Genomic DNA, 24,337 nt, shown 5'->3' with positions numbered 1-24,337 from the left:
GTTTTTCCATCCCACACTTCATTGTAAAAATTATCTGACTCTTATGTTGGTTCATATTGAAAACATTTATAGCACTCGAAAAGATAAGTCTTAAAAATTGATTGTAATGAGACTGTTATTTTCGGTAACTATCACACTTCATCTTACAGAGCTATCAAATGTAAATAATATCCTCATCTCATGTAAAATTTCAATTTTTTTAATTTTTTTAAAGAGTTTTAAGAATTTTTTAATATGCATAAAATAAAAAATAAAAAAACTACAAATAAAATCTTTTTTGGTTTTTTTATGAATGCAGAAAAATAAAAAAGAAAATATTATTTTTGTATTTTTCAAATTTTTATATGCAAATGCAAAAAGAAAAATAAAATTTGAAAAATTTAGCCTAAAACTGAAAATTTAAAATTTTTAACAAAAAATGCAAAATTTTACACCAACCCCCTTCCCAAGCTTAAAATGATGCATTGTCCTCAATGCTCAGAGAGGAATGAACAGCTCAATAAAGGTTATAAAAGCAAAAAGGTGCAACAAGGAATGAATGTACCTCTGATTTCCCTAAGCTTGCTTGAAAATGCGACCATTTCTTTATTGAAAGCAACTCTGTCGATCCTCTGATTTCCCCAAGCTTGCTTGGAAATGCGACCGTCTCTTTGTTGAAAGCGTAAAAAACTAAAAATACTCCTTGAGTTGCCTCCCGGAAAGCCGCCCATTTTTAAAGTCGTTGGCTCAACTTTGCCCAACCAGATTATTAACTGTTGTGGTTGGGACTTCTCTGAAGCTCAACTCTTTTCCTTGTCACTCCAAATCCCTTCAAATATGGCAATATTGGTGGATCTGGAACTTATTCAGCAAACTGGAAAGACTCCGAATTGTCTTCAGATATGTCTTTCAGATTATTAGATTTCTTTCGTTTTCTGATCTTCTTTTTATTTCTTGAAATATTCTCTTCAAATTTTTCAGATTCTTTACTTTTCAAATTTATACCAGAAATCATCTTTCCCTCTTTTTCTTTCTCTAAAACCATTTTTCTTTTCAGTTTTTTATTTGATTCTTCCTTAGCAGAAATCATCACTTTTTATTTATTCTTTTTTCCAGAAATCGTCTTTTCTTCCTCCCCAAGCTTATTTATATCCAGCTTCTTATGAGCAACTATCTTCTCCTTTTTTTCGCTAAGCTTTCCTTTTTCCAGCTCTACTGATGTGGCAGATAAGTTTCTGTCTACAAATATTTCTTGCACAAAGACATTAGAAAACTCACAGCAGCCCTCGGATAAAGGACTGTTGGTACCCAGATAATTAACAGAAATATTATCACAAGTATCATAATCATTCATTTTTATATTCACCACACCCCCATCAAATTTCATAGAAAGCGTACCAGCAAAAACATCAATTTTCGTTTTAGCAGTTTTCAGAAAAGGTCTTCCCAAAATAATTGAGTTTTTATCTGACACGTCTAAATTTCCAATGTCCAAAATATTAATATTAGTAGGAAAGATAAGATTATCCACCTGGACAAGAACATCCTCCAGTACACCTTTTGGGTGTACTATCGAGTGGTCAGCCAACTGGATAATTGTCCTGGTCTTTTGTAAAGTTCCCATTTTTAATTTTTGAAAAACAGGAAAGGGAAGGACATTGACTGAAGCACCAAGTTCAAGCATGACATTTGAAAAATTAAGGTTCCCCAATTTACAAGGAACTGAGAAATCCCCGGATCCTTACACTTTGGAGGCAAACATTTTTGTAAAATAGAGGAGATATTTTCGCCAGCTTTGACAGTTTCATTATATCTTATTTTTTTCTTAGAAATACATAAATTTTTCAGAAACTTGGCATAACGAGGAATGTGTTGGATAACATCTAAAAGTGGAAGATTTACCTTAACCTTGCGAAAATTTCCATAATGTCATCCTTCTCTCTTTCGTGCTTCATATTCTTCAGTCTTGATGGAAATGGTACAACTGGCTTGTACTCCTTCAGATTCCGCTGGACTGATTTTGGGGACTCTTTTTCTTTATCTTCTTCAGCTTCTTCTTCAACCAACACCTCTTCATACTCTTCCTCTTCTTTTTTTGTTTCTTTTACATTTTCTTCTTCAACTAGAACTTCTTCGTATTCGTTATCAGCTTCTTCTGGTTCAGATGCGCTTGGGCCTCCATAATTTTTCCCACTTCTCAAGGAAATAACACTAACATTGTGCTTCAGATAGTTTTCTTTGTGCCCCGGCAACTTCCCTTGAGATTCCAGACGGCCCATAGAAGTGGCAAGTTGAGACACCAATTGTTCCAGATTTTTGATACTAGCTCTGGTTTCCGTCTGGAATGTTTGGGTGCTCGTGACAAGACTATTCACTATATCTTCTAAGGACACGCTGGAACTACTGGGTTGATGATGCATGTTCTGATTCTGGTAATCCGGGTTCTGGGAGCTTTGTTGATTCTGAAAGTTGTGCTGATTCTGAGAATTCTGTTGACGCTTTGCTGATTCTGAAACTTGAAACCTTTACCTGCGCCTATAGGTAAATGGAACAATCTCATATTAGATCCTAATATCAAGTGTCCATGGTTGTGTAGAACCACGATATAACATCGGTCAGAATTGACCAAGTGACAAAATATACCTTCCTATGTATCAAGTATATAAGGAATTAGTCTGTATATGATGTTTTCGTACACTCGCTACCAATAATAACTTGAGATATATTGATCTAAGTCCCTTCTCTGGTCTTCTTATAAATGCTTGTGTTAGTGATAGCGTGAAAACAATGTGGACTGGAAAAAGTCGAAGCCTAAAAAGAAGGCACGTAACGGTTGAGTTCGTGGACCCTGTTATCCTTGGAAAAGGAAGAATAGTTATGAGAAGTCACTTAAGTAAAGGTGTTAATGGATTTAGGTCGGTAGACCGTTAAGCTGTCATAAAAGAACCTAAACTATTATTTTATGTTTAGCACAAAAGAATCAGCTAAGACAGTATTGTATGGAAACAAGTACTACGGAAACTCCTTGCTTGAGGATTGAGAGACAACTTGGGAATTGTTATTCAACGTTATTTTGTTGATGATTATGGGACATAATCATCCTACGGGGGAGATAATTATAACGCCCACATCTTTGGGCTAGACAAAATAAACAATAATCATAATTTAAATCCTCAATGGGGAATCTCATTAGTCGTGTGCATTGTAGACTACGTATTATAAAGTCATTTTAGTAATTTATCGATAAACGATGAAATGGAAATCTCGATTGAAGATTATTTAGGACAAATAATCTTGACGGAAAATGATGGATTTGTGATAAGAATCATGTACATATAAAACACACTCAAATCCGACTTCATATGAAGAAGTCATGGACTTCCGAAGTCTTCACGATCAGTTAGCGTATCGTAAATAGTGAATCGGAGATAGGTTGCTTATTAGCCTAAGTAACCTAAACAAAAGTCATAGCATTCGTTAAACCGAGAGCGTGCATATAGAGAACATCCAAATCTGACTTCTTAAGACGAAGTTATGACTTTTCTAAGTTCCAGCGTAACAATTTGCAACACTGGTATTGTCACACCCCCGAACCAGACGGCGGAAACGTCCGAGGGCTCGTGTGACTTAAATTGAAATATCATCACATTGAATATACATGAAACATAACATAAACATCACCATGCATTAATACATTACAACTGACCTTGTTCACATCAAGTACATTGTCTAAATATTACATATCCATAACATAAATTGTTTGAGAGTCACAAAACATAACATCCTAACACACTTGGTAATTTTCTTCAGCTTATCTCTTACCTGAGAATACAAGTTATTTTGAAAACGGTCAACACATATAATGTTGGTGAGTTCATAAGCAGGTTTGATATGAAAATGTTTTGTGTAGTTTGTAAAACCCAGAAAATCCGATATTTTCTGAAACGACAATTGTTACGAAATAGGTGTGATGATACATAAGTATATGCGTGGATGATTTCAAAACGTGTAAAAGTAGTATGTTTCTCATAATGAATTCTTGTATTATAGTTATCGAAAGTAAAAGTGAATAATGTTGTTCCCCCGGAAAACCCGATGTTTTCCGATATAAATAGTATGATCGTTTTGTATTATTGTATCGTCACAACGAATGAATATGATTTCCCATGATTACTTAGATGGTATTGGATCTCTATGTGAGTCGTTATAACCATGCATAATAATGACTATTTCGTATGTCTTGGCATTCTAGTGAAAGCTGGTATTGAATTAAGATTTTGTCACCCTAGACTGGCCGAGTCTAACTGTAGCGAACAGCTAAGGTGTGGGGGAGTCACCCCCGTATAGATCTATACACAAACTCTAGCTCTCTCTCCAAGAGACTTTGATTATAACTACAGACTACGACCGACACTTATTGGTGTCGCCCGTTATTACTCACTAAATCCAAATGAAATTGAATAACCTTGTTTAACAACCTGATTTATGTTTACTTGAATAAAAGGTAAGCCTAACAGACGAAGAGAATAGGACAACGGGGGCCCACTAATCATGTATGTTATTATAGGCTGTCGAGTATGCGACGGACACGTTAGCCCATCACGCATATGATTGATTTGGACCTTACTAGCAATGCAAATGGGCCACTACGGCCCAATAGCATGTAAAAGCCATTGAGGGTCCATTAGGCATGTAATTGGGTCACCTGAGGCCCAATAAACATGTGTAATTATATTGAGCCCAATAATCATGATATTGCGCCACAAAGGCCCAATAGCACGAATAGAATGTATTTGGGCCCAACCATTGAATCGCTTATGTTTTATCGACTTTAAGTTCGTATTGTTGGAATTTGTTGTATGTTAAATGTTTATTCACAATGTTTTTAAAAAAATATCTTAACGTTTGAATTATAACGAAGCTTTAGTTATATATATATATATATATATATATATATATATATATATATATATATATATATATATATATATATATATATGGGCCAAAATGGTCAATCTAATTTTTTTTTGGCCAAATAAACAATTATGAATGTTTGGGTTAAAAATGGCACTTTTAGTCCCTTTTTATGAAAATTGACATTTTTGGTCCTTAAACAATTTTTCTTAACCTTTTCCACCCAAACTTTATTTGAATAGTAATTTCAGTCCAAAACTATTGCATTTGTCATTTCCAGCCTTTATTTGTAAAAAGTTTACATTTTTGGCCCAATTTCCGTAAGTTTTACAATTTTGACCCCAAAATCAAAAACTTTGCATTTTTAGTCCAATTTGGTAATAAAATCATTTTCAACCCCTGAAATAGTTTAATTACGGTTTAGACTCATAGTCTGTTAAGTTTTACATTTCAGCCCCTCAAAACTTCATTTTTTTCGCAACCTTGGGCCCAAAAACTCGTGAGGCCCAATTTAAAGCCCAATAAGCTAAAATTTATGTTTTTGACCCTTTGAAAAGTATTATTTTCATAAAAATCAGCTTCTATACAAATAAATACCATATAACCCTCATAAAACCGATAATTATCAATTTACACCCAATCTTTGTTATTTTTGCAAAAATGACACTTGTAAAGTTCTTTGGCTTTGTTTTTCACTTTTTAAACTTAAGGACCCTTAGATCTATGATGTATGTTGTTTATTATGTTTTTGTTTATGATTCTTTCACCCTTTTTGCTATAGATCTCGAAATATCACAAGTATTACATATTATCACAACCAAAAACTAAAGAAAACACACATAGATCATCACATAATACTTGTATTCTCCCCCAAAAACAAGTAAAAACCGAAAACAAGGGGGTATGAACTCACCTTGCTTAGTTGCTCACGGTTTTGAAGAATAATGAAAGAAGATGGTGTTGTTTTTGGTTCTAGCAATCTCCTTGAGTGGATTTCGAAATTTGATGGGTTCTAGGGAGCATGATCACGAAATTAAGGTGGTAAGAAAGATGAATGAGTTCAAAAGAAAGTATGTTACTTAGATTTGTGAGATCTTACCACTAGAGTGCAACTTGAAGTGATTTTTGGTTGAAACCTCCTTGAAATGCTTCTAATTCTTGAAAATTCTTGATGAGAGGGGAGAGATGTTCTTGAATGTGTTTTTAGGAAGAGTTTGATATGGTTTGTGTGTGTGCTTCTTGCCTACGGTCGAAGATAAGAAGAAGAGGGAAGAAGAGAGAGAGAGTGAAGTGATAGATGCATGGGAGCATGGGAATGCTTGGTTACATGTTGAGTAATTTCCTAATTATCCCCTAAACAAAAATGAGGTGTCAAGGCATTATAATCCCCATTAATCCCTTCTCTTTTTTTTGTATATATATATAGTTGGGCCGAGAGGAAGAAAGAAGAGAGATGGAATGGGACTTTAATGCTTGGTTCTAATAATAGGAGGCCCATTTTGATGGTTTTCGGCCCATTGGGCCCTTAGGAGGGTTTACGGCCCAATTAGAATGAAAGAATGGGTTTCACGGCCCATTGAAGTTTATTAGGTTTGTTATGGCCCAATAAGGCCCATTAAGGTAAACCAATTCATTTTGGATCCATTATGGCCCAAAATGTTAAGTTTCATGGAAGTGGGTCCAATTAGGGCCCATTTAAGGGTCCTAAGCCCAAAATAGTCAAATTGGAAGCTTATTGGTCCATTAGGCCCAATAAGGAAATCCTAGTCCATAATGGACTTAAACCGGGATTTTTAGGGTTTCCAATCTTTTGTTGACCATTTGAAGTGTTTGTATAGGGTGTTTGATGGAATTTTGTTGTCATTGAATAAACATCATGCATACTTTCAAGTTTTAGCCACAAATGTTACCCTTGTTAATGTTTACAAAAACCTTAGAATTCCTAGTTGTGACAGGTATCGAATTTTAGATCGTTTGATTGTTAGTCGAAACAATCTAAATAAGAATCGAAGGTCTCATTAATAGAAACCCAACAATACAAAGACAGTCAAGAACGGACGTCGGACGAGAGAGTTATGAATTTTTAACGGACTTTAACAGTCTAAGCTTGTTAAAAATATAACTTTAAAAATAAAGTCAAAATTAGCCAATAGAGTCTAAATGAAATTTGTAGATCTCATCGATAGCTACAAGTGGATATAAAACCCGTCGAAAACATAGCTCGTATGAAGAAGATATGAATTTTCTTAGAATCAGAAATTCCCATGCGCGCTCACGTGCAACGATAAAGTGTGCCGCGTGCAGTGCCACACCACCCTAAATTCAACATGTGGCACCACACAGAAAGTAATCGTCACCCTCTTCCGACCAGAGGCGCGACACACACCTTATCTATGCACGACACACACTCCAGTTTCACCTATATAAACCTTCGAAAATCCGCTCTTTCCTCACACCATTCTTCCAGATTCTCTCTGGAACTCCTTCTAGCTCTTAGTCCCTTTTACTCCCAACTTCTCGACCCTTTCGGTGAAGCCCTGTGGTGTCATATAGCAGGTGAATAGAAGCTCCCTAATTAGATTTTTTTCTGCATAATCCCCGGTTTTCACTAGATTACTCTGTAAGTTAAGTTACACTTATTTTACTTAAGTGTAACTTTTAATTATAGTCATAGTCGTTATTATGAACCTATAATTAAGACTTATCAGTGATTCCAAATCATTATACTGATTGATCTACTTACGAGAGTGATGTCTAGCCTGGATTTAGTGAGGTGTTTAAAGTGAGATTTCCAAACAGTATACTCTGTATACCAAACGGATCCTACCTCCAATATGATCCTATCTGGTTATCCCTTACTTAATAGATCTTGATGTAGATATTGGGATTGTTGAGGAATCTAGACTATAATTATTATAGTCACGAGGATTATGAAACTAGACTAAGGCTTAGTGCTTTATACGTCTATGTCTCTTCAGAAGTGTGAAGCGAAGTGCTGCCGAAATCATCACTTGTCCAGTTTAGCAGGTAAGTGCATAGTCCCATTCATTAAACATGATTTAATACAAGTATTAATTGAAGTATTAAATATTTTTTGGAAGTCGTGTGTGAATTATATGCTTTTTACCTGGATTATATGTTAAGAGGGAATTTCGTCCCGAAATTCTTTTTGAAGCAGGATTTGAGAATGCGAGAATAGGTGAGGGTACTTTTGCTTCATTTGGTCTTCGCGTTCCCATGTGAATTCCGGTCCACGTTTTGCGTTCCACCGAAATTTCACAATCGGAATGCGACTTTACTTGGTACGCTTTACTTTCCTGTCCATGATTTCAACTGATTCCTCGATGAACAGGAGATTCTCGTTGATTTCGATTTCTTCCAATGGGATGACAAGAGTTTCGTCGGATAAGCACTTCTTCAAATTGGAAACATGGAACACGGGGTGTACACTGCTGAGCTCATCAGGTAGCTGCAGCCTATAGGCCGCTGGACCGATTCGGGCAAGAATCTCGAATGGTCCAATGTACCGTGGGTTTAGTTTTCCCCATTTCCCGAAACGAATCACTCCTTTCCAGGGAGAGACTTTTAACAACACCCGATCCCCGACTTGAAATTCCAAGGACTTTAGCCATTTATCAGCATAGCTCTTCTGTCGGTCTCGTGATGCTTGAAGTCGAGCTCTGATTTGAACTATCTTCTCTGTCGTCTCACGTATGATTTCCGGTCCTATTAATGCATTGTTTGGTGTATGTCCTCTTGCTAGCTGAGTGTCACCTACCTCAGCCCAACACAACGGTGATCTACATTTACGCCCATATAATGCTTCAAAAGGAGCAACTTCGATGCTTGTGTGATAACTTTTGTTGTATGAAAACTCAATTAAAGGCAAGTGGGTATCCCACAACCTTCCAAATTCTATCACACATGCTCGAAGCATATCTTCAAGCGTTTGAATGGTTCGCTCACTTTGACCATCCGTTTGCGGGTGGTAGGCAGTTCTCATATCGAGTTGTGTTCCTATAGCTTTCTGAAGTGATTGCCAAAAGCATGAAGTGAATCTACTATCTCGATCTGAGATGATAGATATTGGTACTCCATGGAGTCTCACAATTTCCTCGATGTAGATCCTCGTCAATCGTTCCATCTTATATGATTACTTTATTGTCAGGAAATGGGCAGATTTTGTTAACCTATCCACTATTACCCATATGGCATCCAATCCATCAGTTGTCTTGGGTAATTTGGTCACAAAGTCCATGGTAATCCTTTCCCATTTCCACTTGGGTATTACCGGTTGTTGTAATAGTCCCGAGGGCTTCTGATATTCTACCTTCACTTTAGCGCAAGTGAGGCACTTGCTAACGTAAGTGGCAATTTCTACCTTCATGTTAGGCCACCAATAATGTTGCTTGATATCTAGGTACATTTTATTTGAACCCGGATAGATGGAGTATCGTGTCTTATGGGCCTCATTCATGACTACCTCTCTGAATCCCCCAAGTTTAGGGACCCAAATTCGGTTCATGAAGTAATATGTTCCATCTTCCTTGACTTCGAAGTTCTTTTCCATTCCACGTAACGCTTCGCTTGTTCTGTTTTCTGTCTTCATGGCATCGAACTGGGCTGCTTTGATTTGCGAGGACAGATGGGATTGAATGGTTATTGAAAGAGTCTTCACACGACGATTTGAGTATTCTTTCCGACTCAAGGCACCAAGTACCACGTTAGCCTTGTCGGGGTGCTACTTGATTTCGCACTCATAATCGTTTAGCAACTCAACCCATCTTCGCTGCCTCATATTTAACTCCTTTTGATTTAAAATGTGTTGGAGGCTCTTGTGGTTAGTGAAAATGGTGCACTTCGTACCATAAAGGTAGTGCCTCCAAATCTTCAAAGCAAAGACCACAGCTCCTAATTCGAGATCATGGGTGGTATAATTCACCTCATGTGTCTTTAGTTGTCGGGATGCATAAGCTATCACCTTCCCACGCTGCATGAGTACACAACCTAAACCCTGATTTGAAGCATCGCAGTAAACTACGAAGTCCTCAGTTCCCTCTGGTAATGATAGTACTGGTGCACTACAGAGAGCTCGTTTCAGAGTTCGGAAGGCAACCTCCTGCTTTTCTGTCCATTCAAATGGTACGCCCTTTTGTGTAAGCATGGTAAGTGGCTTGGCTATTTTGGAGAAGTTCTGAATGAATCTTCTGTAATAGCCTGCGAGACCCAAAAATTGACGAATTTCTGTGGGTGTCGTTGGGACTGCCCATCCTTCAATGGCTTTGATCTTAAAAGGGTCCACGTGTATCCCTTCTTGACTAACAACATGACCTAAAAAGTTTACGCTACGGAGCCAGAACTCACACTTAGAGAGTTTTCTGTATAACTTTTCGGTTCGTAGGGTTTCCAAGATTTTTTGTAGATGTCGACTATGCTCCTCTTCACTTCGAGAATAGACCAGGATATCGTCGATGAAAAAGATGACAAAGTTGTCGAGGAATGGTTGGCAGACTTGATTCATCATGTCCATAAATACGGCAGGGGCATTCGTTAGACCGAAGGGCATTACAACAAATTCATAATGTCCATAGCGAGTTCGGAAAGCGGTCTTGGGGATATCCTCTTCCCGAACCTTGAGTTGGTGGTATCCAGATCGCAGATCTATCTTAGAGAAGTAGTTCGCTCCTTGAAGCTGGTCGAATAGATCATCGATTCGCGGGAGTGGGTAGCGATTTTTGATAGTGAGCTTATTCAGTTCTCTATAATCGATACACATCCTAAAGGATCCGTCCTTTTTCTTAACGAAAAGGACCGGAGCTCCCCTTGGTGAGACGCTAGGTCGAATGAATCCTTTGCTCAAGAGTTCGCTGAGTTGGCTTGACAATTCTTGCATCTCCGCAGGAGCCAACCCATAGGGCGATTTGGCGATGGGTGTAGCTCCTGGCACAAGGTCGATTCGGAATTCGACTTGTCTCTCTGGAGCTATCTGCGGAAGATCTTTTGGAAAGATGTCAGGGAAATCGCAAACCACTGGGATGTCTCGGATATTGATCTCTTCCTTGGATTTATCCACGATGTGAGCCAGGAATGCAAAGTCCTTCTTTTGTAGACACTTTTGTGTCGTAATACATGAGATCAGACGAAGGTTCGTACTAGGTTTGTCTCCGTATATAATTAGGGTTTCGTGGTTTGGGAGATGAAGGCGAAAGGCCTTCTCGCGGCACATAATTTCGGCATGATGGGGGCTCAACCAATCCATGCCGATAATCACATCAAAACTCCTAATAGTTACAGGCATCAAGTTTATTTGAAATGCGTGGTGATTTAAGGTTAGGGTACATCCTACGTAGATTTACCCAGTTGATTTTGTTTTCCCATTAGCCATTTCCACCGTAAAGGTTTCATTAAGCTTCTGGGGTTGTTGTTTTAGCAAATGTTTGAACTTATTACTCACAAAACTCCGCTCTGCCCCGGTATCAAAAAGGATGCATGCATATGAGTTGTTAAGGAGAAACGTACCAGTGACAACAGCCGGATCCTGAACCGCTTCTCCTTGACCCATGGTCAGCACTCTCCCTGCTCCTCCATTCCCTTGGTTGTTGACATTGGGGTAGTTTCGACGGAAATGTCCAGTCCTTCCACATCCATAACAGGTGTGGCTAGCCCCAACGTTGTTGCCGTTGTTGTTGTTGGTGTTGTTGTTGTTGTTGTTTCCCTGCTGCTGGTTCTGGGGAGGATAGGTCCTGCAGTATTTTGCCGTGTGACCCTTTCGGTTGTAACCGGTACAATGCATCTCCCTGCATTCGCCATTGTGATGGAGATTGCACTTGTTGCACTTTGGGAGATTCCCGGAATACTGCTTAGGGGCAGTTGGGGTGGATGAGGTTGGAGCATGTGGTGTGGAGGGAACTTGGGTGGTTACAGCATGAACTGTCACCGTTTGTTGTTTCTTTGACGACTCTGAGCCTTGTCATCCCTTCCTCTTGTTATTCTTTCCTTTCTTGTTGTCACTCTCCTTCTTGCTTTCAGTTTCCCCTACCTTCTCGCCCTTCTTGTTGTTGTGGTTGTATAGCTTCTTGGCCAACCTCTTGGCACTGTCAAAGGTTTCAGGATTCGCAGCTATCGCATTTCCTTGAATTGGGGAGGTTAATCCCTAGATGAATCGTTCGATTTTCTTCCCCTCCAAAGTAATCATGCCAGGGCACAACATGGACAGTTCACTAAACCTTGATATGTAGGCATCGATGTCGGAGTTTCGGATAGTGAGATTCCATAACTCTTGCTCCATTTTCTGAACCTCGCCACGCGGGCAGTATTAAGCCATTAGCATTTCCTTCAATTCCGTCCATGGCATGGCATTAGCCATCGGAAGAGTCATAGCCTCCACATGTCTATTCCACCAGGTGAGAGCTTGATCAACAAATGTACATGCTGCAAACTTCACCTTGACTTCTTCAGGGCATCCGCATATCTCGAACACCGATTCCACCTTTTCAATCCATCTCTCTAGGGTTATCATTCCCCCTGTGCCATTAAAGGTTCGTGGCTTAGCGTTGGTGAAATCTTTGTAAGATCATGTCTTAGTAGGTCCTTGGTTCATCCCGTTGTTTGAACTTCTGGCCCCCTGCCCGTTTCCTCCACCATTGTTCCCATTGTGGATCTGCGCCAGTGTTGCTGTGACTGCAACAGATACAGCTGCTTGAAATGCAACTGAGTTGATTTCTGGTGGTGTCGGTGGTTGATTGTTTCCACGGTTTGGTCTTTGCGGCATCCTTCTATTACGGAACAGAAAGATGTTGAGTACGTATTGTATTTAAGTTGGGAATTTCGTGAATCGATTGCGTATCTAAGTGATTCCATATATTTACACTAAGCAATAAGAATATAAAACACATAGCAGATAACAACATCACGAATAAACACATAATATTTTCCACTAATAATATTCGTACTTTCATACATGAAAATTTGCTCGAAAGAGCATACATAAGGGTACAAAGTTCGACAGCATAACGACTCTATGAGTAGTGTAATCACTTAAACATGGAGTCGGTAGTACATAATGTAGTGCACAGAAGAAATATAACACTAGTAGAGAGGTCTACTGGTCCGGAGTGCTCTGAGATGCGTCGGGTGGTGGGGCTGATGATGTGGATGCGCCCTGAAGACGCGCCACCTGTCGTTCTGTGGCTCGTAGTCGATCCTCCCAAATCGTTTGACGTACATGAAAGTTATGGATTACTTCTTGAGTTTCTCGTTCCACTCTGGCCACTGCGGCTCGCATCTAATTCAGTTGCTCGGTCGTGTCCTGGGCTAGGTCGCCAGTGTTCCGTAACCGCCTCACCATGACAGGAAGTGCCCGGTCGGCTGGCCCTCCGTCTCTCAGATCATAAAATTCCCTGGCCATCCCATATGGGGGTCGCTGCCCCTGCTGCCTGGTCCATCTCCAAATATCCACACCCCATGGAGGCGTGGGGCCATTTGGGCCCATCCGATGAGCGGGCACCCTAATCGGGTAATGTGGGTTGATGACTTTGGACTCCGCGTCCGAATCACCATCGTCGTCATCACCGGGTTCTTCCTCGGACTCCCCTTCGGGGTCTTCTTCGGCTTCTTCTTCTTCTTCCAAGTCTACCACTGGCTCAGCAGGTCCGCCCTCGACTTCCGCTTTAGGTTCCTCTTCAGACTCCTCCTCGGGGTCTTCTTCAGGTTCCTCTTCCAGCCATCCGTTATTCCCCTGGTTAGGGAAATACTGTGACATCCCCTAATTTCTCGGCCAGAAAAGACCGATTTAATTTATGCTTTTTTAAAAATAAAATTAGAGAAATCTTTTTAAAAGATGTTACGGAATTGGTCCCCAATACAAAATATAATAAAAGTGTGTCAAAACCTTTCTTTAAGAAATATATAATTTCATTTCATATCAAAACCTCGGGATGTCATGTTCCGATATAGATCAAAAGCATAAACAAGACATTATAAGCCTTTCAACAGTTATTTACAACTACTGGCCTATAATCCAAAAATCTCTCATCGTCCTCCGACTATGCTCGGGGTCCACTTCCTGTAACATAAAAAGCCGAGTGGGTCAGGCTTGGGAGCCTGGTGAGCATATAGGGTTTTCAACCCACAGTAATAATAAACTTATTAAGTTCACCAATCAACAATAACCCTGATTATCCGTTCCCGTTATCCTCACTTTACGTCCCTAAACACGTATCACAAGGGACCTAGCCTAAAGAATATCATCGGGATGGACACTACTGCTAAGGGGTTTCCTCAGCCATACATGTCCTAAAGGCAACCATGATGGGGATGGAGTACAGCGAATGAACACTCTAGTTCATTACACCTACAGGTTGCGGGCCTGCCAGTGTTCCGCTAGACTGTCTAGAAAGTCTGTGGTCGTCATCTAAACTCCGCTAGATGACTGGATCTCAAATCACATCGAGGCCTCTCATCACTTTTATTTTATCACACATCACTATCTACCCATGTTTTACCCAACATATTTGTAGATAAAAATACATATACAGTTTAAAACTTGTATAAAACATCAATTCAACAGTCACCTCAGTTAAACAATTAATATAATTACACGTAGCACGTATTTCATATAAAATACTTCATATCTAGGTGTAAGATGAAGGTGACTATACACTCACTTGATTTGATCAAAATCGGGCAGCAATTCGTATCCTAAAATGTTCGTTTCTAATAAAACCGGGAGTTTTATTCAGAAATCGGGCTCTACGAGGGTCGGGCTTCGAAACCGAAAAGATAAATTTTCCGGACTTCTCGGGCTCTTCGTGGCGTATTCCGGGGGTTATAATCGATACTGGGGCTTTGGGGAATGTTAAAATGAAGAAAAGACAAAGAAAGGGGTTAAATATGGCAAAATTCCAAAGTCCACGTGTGCGAAAATTCCCGGTTTTGGCATTATTTCTCGATTTTCGAGCCAAAACTTCTAAAATCCATAACTTTCGCATACGAGCTCCGTTTTTGACGTTCTTTATATGCACGCGTAGGTAAAATTACGCTCTACAACTTTCGTTTAGACTTTGTCGGCTAATTTTGACTTTAATTTTTATATTATTATTTTTAACAGACCGGGACAGGAAATCCGTTAAAAATTCATAACTTCTTCATCCGACGTCCGTTTTCGTTAGACTTTTTACCGTTGAACTACTAATGACGATACCTTCGATTCTCGTTTAGGTCGTGTCGGCTAAAAATCACTCGATCTAAAATTCGAGTTTTTAGCTGTCTACTGCTAAGCTGAAACTTCGAAAAATCATAACTTCTTCATCCGAAGTCAGATTTGGGTGTTCTTTTTATACCTACTCTCGGTTTAACGAACACTACGAGTTTCGTTTAGATCACTAAGGCCAAAAAGTAGTTTATCGAAAACTCACTTTTTACGACATTCGACCCCGTACCGGTTTTGTCGCGAAACTTCGACAGGTCATAACTTCTTCGTTATAACTCGGATTTCGGCATTCTTTATATATCCGTAATCCTTGTCACGCCCATTAAAAGTTTCTTAATAGATATCGGCTTTATCTAATATTTATTTTTGACGCTCATTTTTATTCTTAATTAATTAAACCCTAATAATTAAGCATAAAACACATAATATTCACATAATTCCTTTTCATTTCTCCAAAATGAGTCACAAAGGTTAAACTAGACTATAATGTCAATATTAATGCCTAGCCTAGAAACACGGGCATTACAATTCTCTCCCCCCTAGGATGATTCCGTCCCCGGAATCACACATCAGCAAACAAATGCGGGTAGCGACTCATCATGTCACTCTCCGTTTCCCAGGTGAGATTTGGCCCATTCGTATGTTTCCAACGCACCTGCACTAAATCGACCATCTTGCGTCTCAGCTTCTTAGTCTTACGGTCAACGATTGTCTTAGGTTCTTCGATCAACCTCTTGTTTTCATCCAACCTTAATTCAGAAATGGGAATTATGTCGGGCACATCTCCCGTGAACTTTCTCAAATAACACACATGAAATGTGTTATGAATACCCTCCAGTTCTTCCGGTAATTCTAGCTTGTAAGCTTGATTCCCGATCCTCTGAAGAACTTTAAATGGTCCAATAAACCGTGGACTCAACTTTCCTCTTTTACCAAATCTTATAAGTCCCTTCCACGGCGAGACTTTAAGTAAAACCGAATCTCCAACTTCGAAGGATATCGGTTGTCTTTTCTTGTCAGCATAACTCTTTTGTCGATCCTGAGCAGCTAACATCCTTTCCCTTATCACTTTCAACTTTTCAGCAGTTTGATGGACTATTTCAGGTCCCATAAACTGCTTCTCCCCAGCTTCCAGCCAACATGACGGCGTTCGACACTTTTCTCCATACAAAGCGTGATAAGGTGCCATCTTGATGCTTGAGTGGAAACTATTATTATAGGAAAATTCTACTAGAGGTAAATGTTCATCCCAGTTACCTTGGAATTCTAGGGTACATTCTCTCAGCATATCCTCCAATGTTTGAATCGTTCGTTCGCTCTGACCATCAGTTTGCGGATGGTAAGCTGCACTCAAACACAACTTGGTACCCAATTCCTCTTGTAGACTCCTCCAAAACTTTGAGGTAAAACGGCTGTCACGATCGGATACAATCGTTAACAGAACACCGTGTAGCCTCACAATTTCCTTCACATAAGAATTCACAAGTTTATCCATAGACCATTTCTCGTTAGCGGCTATGAAATGCGCACTCTTAGTGAAGCGATCAACGACCACCCAAATCATGTCGTGACCGTTCCTTGTTCTGGGTAGTTTAGTCACAAAATCCATGGTAATGTCCTCCCATTTACCCATGGGTACAGGTAAACGTTCTAAACTCCCATACGGTTTCTGATGTTGTGCCTTAACCCTAGCACAAGTTACACACTCGGCCACATACTTAGCAACATCGAGCTTCATCGTCGGCCACCAGTAATAGGGTTTTAGGTCCCTATACATTTTCGTACTGCCGGGATGAATCGAGTACATGGTCTTGTGAGCTTCTTCCATCAGAAGATCTCTTACTCCTCCCGTATTAGGTACCCAAATCCTATCTTTGAATACATTCAATCCCTGACCGTTTGTATCAAACACCAATGTTTTTCCCAAACGTTCCTCCTTTCGGTCATTCTTTTCTAAAGCTTGTAAGGGTTGAATTGTTGTAATTAGTCGAAATATATTTTGTCTCTTCGAATGTTTTGTAATGTATTTTACTAGGGCGCTTTTATTCGAAGCTTAAGTGTCTATGCCATTGTATATTTTTTGTACGCTTTCAGTTCCCTATAAATAGGGTTATTTACTAGAGTTAGATAAGAGTTTTTACAGACCTGTCTATTGTACTCTGTAAACATACGAAAGCGTAAAAAAGCTGAAACAAGATTATATTTACATTCGGTGTTCAATCTCGCATTCTTACTTGAATTCCCTATACATTTTCGTACTGCCGGTAGAGATGCAATCGGGGGCGGATATTGGCGGGGACTGCAATACCCGTCCCCGTACCCGAACTCCGATCACCACACCCATCCCTGCCCCCGCCCCGCCTAATCCCCGACGGATTTGGGTAAAAAAATCCCCGCTGGGTACGGTGAACCCGATGGATACCCGTTTAGAACAAAAAAAATCATACAAATAAAAGAAAAAGACAATCATATTTTATTCTTTACACAACCAATATCGATTCAAAACTGTTAAGAGGTATGTTATACACACAACCACAACTGTTGGAAGCATGTTTAAAAGTTAATCCTAAAACTTTTGTTTCCATTTGGAGTGTGTAGCCGTATGACATAAATAAAGGGTGTATCCAATCATACAATTACAATGTTTTTTTATGTAAAGTATTGCTATATACATCTCGACCAAACTAAAAAAACATTCCAAAAACACCAGACATTGCTAATTCTTCAAGTCATAGTGATTTTGAGTCTTCATGAATGATGATGATCGTCGTTCGATGGAATGAATATTGATGCTTAAAGACGTCGATGAATAGAATAGATGATCGGAGAATGGATGCCAATGCTTGATTCCTTGATTCTCGGTGGTTGAATGTCGAAGTGTGAAGAATGCATGCCACTAAGATTCGAAGTCTGAAAGAGATGAAGACGATCCAGTGCTTGATACTCAGATATCTAGAAAGATTCGATTTCATATAACATAAAATCGATTATTGCAAAATCGAGTTCAGACATTGAGTTCATATTACAAAAAATCAAGTCCATAGCAACATCGAGTTGATATTAAAAGAACGAGTTCATACAAATTAAAGCATACACACATTAAACTAGTTCGGAAATTAACAAGTTATAACCAAAAACGAGTTCAAAAATGAAAAGGAAACTTACACGGGGAGTTGTCCATGGTCACAAGTCTGGAAATGAAAGGAGAAACTTCTTTGAGTGTTTAAATTTACATGGGGAAACTAAAGGTTTTCCTTTTTATTTTAATCGAAGACACACACAACCGTTGAGTAAGTCTTGTAAATTGATACTCCATTAAATAGTTATTAAAGTGAACAGATTTCGATATATATATATATATATATATATATATATATATATATATATATATATATATATATATATATATATATATATATATATATATATATCGGGTCTTAACGGGGCGGATAGTATGATACCCGTCCCCGCCCCGTCCCCGCTTCGGGTACAAAATGTAAACTCCATCCCCGATCTGTTACCCGTTAAGGCGGGTAATACCCGGTCCGATCGGGTCGGGTATCCGCGGGTACATGAGTCCGCGGGTAAAACTTGCATCCCTAACTGCCGGGATGAATCGAGTACATGGTCTTGTGAGCTTCTTCCATCAGAAGATCTCTTACTCCTCCCGTATTAGGTACCCAAATCCTATCTTTGAATACCTTCAATCCCTGACCGTTTGTATCAAACACCAATGTTTTTCCCAAACGTTCCTCCTTTCGGTCATTCTTTTCTAAAGCTTGTAAGGGTTGAATTGTTGTAATTAGTCGAAATATATTTTGTCTCTTCGAATGTTTTGTAATGTATTTTACTAGGGCGCTTTTATTCGAAGCTTAAGTTGTTGGATTAGGTGTCTAAGCCCATAACTATAATTGGTATGTACTTGAATTGATAGCAGCACAGTCCTTTTGGGTTGCCCTCAACCTAGCAACTGGACAAGGAAATTATGAAAGGAGAGATATTAATTTATAAGATTAATAAATTAATATATATATAAATGATTTATTAATATGTTAATGGATTAATATATTAATTAGAAATCATTATGTTTAATTAATTGTTAGCCAGAAATTAATCAGAATTGATTTTGGGGTTAAAAGAATTAATTATAAGGTGCAGGGACTAGTTTGCAATTATCTAATAGTTGAGTGGAAGGCTCTAGAACCCCCTTGGAAGAGGGTGGACGAAATCTTTAGGGGAAACCCTAATAATTTCGTCCATAGGGGCTTGGATAAGGCCCTTGGGTTTGCTTAGGCCCTAAGCAAAGGATAACTAGGGTTTCCCTTAAACCCTAGATCCCTCAACTATATAAGGAGCCTCCTGGTTCATGTTTTTGGTCACTCTTTCTTTTGAAGAAACCCTAAGGCCGAGATTTTGCATACTCCCTCTCCCCTCTCTCTTCTACTTTCCTTCTTGCTAGTTTGGGTGTGATTCCATTAGAGGCATTACACTTGTGGTGCTAAAGCTTCCAAGAAGATCAAGATCAAGACCAAGGGAATATCAATTGTTTGCTATAACAATTGAAAGGTATGTAAACCCTAAACCCTAGTTTGTTAATTTTGAAATTAGCCTCTCTCCTCTAGGGTTCTTGTTTTGCAATTCAAAGTTGTATGTTCAATAGTTAAAACATAGATCCAAAGTAGGTTGCATGTGAACTTAGGAATTGTTTTTCTAGTTTATTTGTTGTACCTAAAACCCATCAGTGGTATCAGAGCCATTGTTGTTTTAAATTGAATTGCTACAATTGTTGAATTGAAAATTAGGGTTTATAGCTATTAAACCCTAAAGGCCAATTTTTCGATTTCTAGGGTTTTGGATCAAAGGGTTTTTTTCGAAAACCCTAGCCTCCAAAGAACCCTAATCGAAATTAGGGTTAGGGTTTTGAAAACCCTAGCCTCCTCCCTTATGAATTTCGAAATATGCTAAGAGGATAACTAGGGTTTCTTGTTTTTGGATAATTGTTACTTAATTAGATTAATTGGATAATTATCCTTACCCTATTTTTCGAAATTAGAGGGATAAGGATTAGGATTAAATTAATTGATTAATTTAATTAGATAATCCTTACAAGATTTAATAATTTGATTAATAGTTAATTAATAGATAAATATTAAATCTAGTTAATTGGTTTATTTAAATTTGAATTTAATAGCTTAAATTTCGAAATTTATATAAACCCTTGAAGTTTTAAAAAGTTTTAAAACACACCTTATATATATTATAATTAAAGGTTTAATATTATATGTATAAGAATATGGTCAGTCAAATCGCTAGTATGCCTCATTCACGAAGCTAATCTATAAGGGGGGTATAAGGAAACTGCCTATAAAATGGTAGTTGAATGGGTGTCCACTCTCACCCACCGCTTCCTTGATTAGTGGAGGGTCGTTAGCAGAACGGATTTGATAGGACAACTACTTCTCATTAAAAGTATAATGATATTAAAAGTACTAGAACATTATTTTCAAAATCCCAACTCTAGTTACTTTAGGAAAAATGTGAAAAGTATGCTAATCCATGAAATTGCACATTATGCTTTATTGGTCGTTAGTGGAGCGTGTGTGGTTAACCAGCACACTAAAAGGCACCAATAAAGAGTAGTAATGGGTATCTCATAATTGTCATTTTGATGGAGCGTGTGTGGTTTACCAGCACATCAATAGTTAATGATAAAGACAATGAGGTTACCAAGCACATTTGCATGGTTATTCACATCTTGTTTGTGATCCTCGGCATCCCAGTCACAAATAGAAGAGCATAATCTGAGATTAAAACATGCCATTGAATAGTTTCAATGTATCTCAAAAGAATTAGGAATTTCACTTCGTTTGTTTCGTCTAATGGTGGAATTGGTGAATCGTCATTCGCCTACCTTTATGAAATTTGCACTTGGATCTCGGCATCCCATTTCTGAGTTGTGAATCTTCATAGTTGGATCCTAACCTTGATATTATATCTTTGGGTTATTCTATTAAGGTATCTTGAAATCTAACTAAAACTTTCTTTCTTTTCAGATGTCTACTCCTGGAAACACTTCTACTTCATCCTCCTCCAACCAGAACTTCTCCTTGCTCAATATATGCTCCAAAGTCGTTATGGATGGCTCAAACTATAACGATTGGATGCGCAACATCAAGATGGCTCTTCGTTTCGAGAACAAAGAATATGTTCTTGAAAAGGAGCTCAAAGAGCTTGATGAGAATGAAGCTACTCCTGAAGATCTTGCTGCCTACAAGAAACATTACGATGATGCTACCAAAGTGGCATGCATCATGGTGGCAACTATGTCCCCAGAACTGCAGAGGTACTATGAGGACTACTGGCCTTTCGAGATGAACAAGGACCTTATGGAAAAGTACCATAAGCGAGCTCGTCAAGAAAAGTTCGAAGTAGTCAAGTCACTCATGGCTTGCAAGATGAAAGATGGGGAGTCAGTTGTGTCACATGTGCAAAGAATGCAACACTACATAGAGCGTTTGGTCAAGCTCAATATTCACTTTGATGAGGAATTGGCCATTGACATGGTTTTGAACTCACTTCCTGAATGTTATGGTCAGTTTATTCTAACTTACCATTTGAAAAATACTGAGCAGACCTTGGCCCAATTGCACAACTTGTTGCAGACAGCTGAGGCAGGGATGAAGGGTAAAAGTATACCCTCCACACCTACGAGTGCCCCTGTTTTGGCTATTGGACAGGGAAAGGGGAAAAAGAGGAAAGGTCCTCCCAAACAAAACTGGAAGAGCAAGGCTCAAGCTGGGTCATCTAGTAATGGCCCAAAGGCTAAGCCCAATGGTTCCACTCCCCATGTTTCTGATCCAAAAGAGGCAGTTTGCTTTTACTGCAACCAAAAAGGGCATTGGAAGAGATCTTGCCCACAATATCTGCAAGATATCAAGGATGGCAAAGTGAAGCCATCTTCGGCAGGTATTTACACTATTTCTGCTAATAACTCATTATCTTCTCGTTCATGGGTCCTTGATACAGGATGTGGTTTTCATATCTGTTCTGATTTGCAGGGTCTAAAGGAAAGTGAGGAGATAGAGCGAGGAAGGATAAACCTGATCATGGGAAACAGAAAGTCTTCACCAGTAACCAAGATCGGAGTTTATCAGCTTCTGTTTAGTAATGATGTTAGATTAGATTTAATAAATTGTTGCTATTCGTCTGAGATGACGAGAAACATTATTTCATTTCATGCATTGTTCAGACAAGGTTTTACATATTCTTTTAATGATTTGAATGGTTCAATTTCTGTTTATAAGAATGGTGTTTTTATGTTTGAAGCTTTACCTTGTAATGGTGTGTATGAAACAGTGACTTGTGTTGATAGCCTAGGAAATAGTGTACTTAATATTGACTTGTCTAATAGTGTAGACAAGGCATGCTTGTGGCATTGTCGTCTTGGACACATCAACAAGAAACGCATAGCCCAACTCCAAAAGGATGGAGTGTTGGAATCATTTGACCTAAAGTCAGATGACATGTGTGAATCTTGTCTTTTGGGAAAGATGACAAAATCACCATTCATAGGGTCTTGTGAAAGAGGTGAAGGTCTGTTGGATCTCATACACACGGATGTGTGTGGGCCCTTCAGATCAACTACAAGAGATGCTAATCGATTCTATGTGACTTTCACTGACGATTATAGCAGATATGGATATATCTACTTGATCAAGCATAAGTCAGAAACTTTTGAAAAGTTCAAAGAGTTTAAGCATGAAGTCGAAAATCAATTGGGCAGAAAGATAAAGATACTTAGATCCGATAGAGGCGGGGAGTATCTTAGTATCGAGTTTAACGACAATCTGAAAGAATGTGGGATAGTCTCACAATTGACTCCTCCTAGGACACCACAGTTAAATGGTGTAGCTGAGAGGCGCAATCGAACCTTGTTAGACATGGTTCGTTCTATGATGAGTCGGGCTTCGCTTCCTATTCACTTCTGGGGGTATGCCTTAGAGACAGCCGCCCACATCCTCAATCTTGTCCCTACAAAGAAGGTTGCCAAAACACCTCACGAAATGTGGACAGGGAAAGTTCCCTCGTTAGCACACATTAAAGTCTGGGGTTGTGAAGCTTTCGTAAGACGAGAGACTCACGACAAGCTAGCAGCTAGAAGTGAGAAATGTGTTTTCATTGGTTACCCAAAGCAGTCTTTTGGATATTTGTTCTACAGGCCTAGTGAGAACGTGGTCTTTGTAGCACGAAGAGGAGTCTTTCTTGAAAGAGAGCTCATATTCAAAGAGGACAGTGGGAGCGCTATTGACCTTGAAGAAATTCAAGAGTCAGCCAATGAAGGAACCTTAGATGACACTAGCACTCAACCAGAGGAAACAGTTCCTGTTGAACCAATCGATAACTCATTACCTCTTAGAAGATCCACTAGGGTGAGTGTGCCACCTGAGTTATATGGTTTTCATATTACTTCAGATGGTGACACATTCATAAGTGACAGAACACTGGTAAACTTAGATGAACCAGTCACTTATAAGGAAGCAATGGAAGGCCCAGAGGCTTCCAAGTGGAAAGAGGCAATGGACAGCGAGATTAAGTCCATGTATGACAACCAAGTTTGGAATTTGGTTGATAGTGCACCAGGTCGTAAGACAGTTGGGTGCAAATGGATCTTCAAGAAGAAGACAGACATGGATGGAAATGTGCACACATTCAAGGCTCGACTGGTTGCAAAAGGTTTCACTCAAACCCCAGGGGTTGACTATGATGAGACCTTCTCGCCAGTGGCTAAGAATAAATCTATTAGGATATTGCTCGCCATAGCTGCCTTTCATGATTATGAAATCTGGCAGATGGATGTCAAAACTGCTTTCCTTAATGGGAAGTTGGCTGAAGATGTTTACATGAGTCAGCCAGAGGGTTTTGTTGATGTGAAGTTCCCCAATAGAGTGTGCAAGCTTGAGAAATCCATTTATGGATTGAAACAAGCATCTCGCAGTTGGAATCTTTGCTTACATGAGAAAGTCAAAGAGTTTGGTTTCTCTAGAAGTGAAGATGAGTTCTGTGTGTATATCAAGGCTAGTGGGAGTATAGTAACTTTTCTGGTGTTGTATGTCGATGACATATTACTCATTGGTAACGACGTTCCAACCTTGAAAGAAGTTAAGTCTTGGCTTGGAAAGTGTTTTGCCATGAAAGACCTTGGAGAAGCTGCCTATATTCTTGGGATTAGAATAT

Source organism: Lactuca virosa, chromosome 6 (assembly GCF_052849685.1).
Source record: "Lactuca virosa cultivar CGN04683 chromosome 6, Lactuca_virosa_CGN04683_v6, whole genome shotgun sequence".
Taxonomy (NCBI): Eukaryota; Viridiplantae; Streptophyta; class Magnoliopsida; order Asterales; family Asteraceae; genus Lactuca; species Lactuca virosa.
This window is presented reverse-complemented; position numbering follows the sequence as displayed.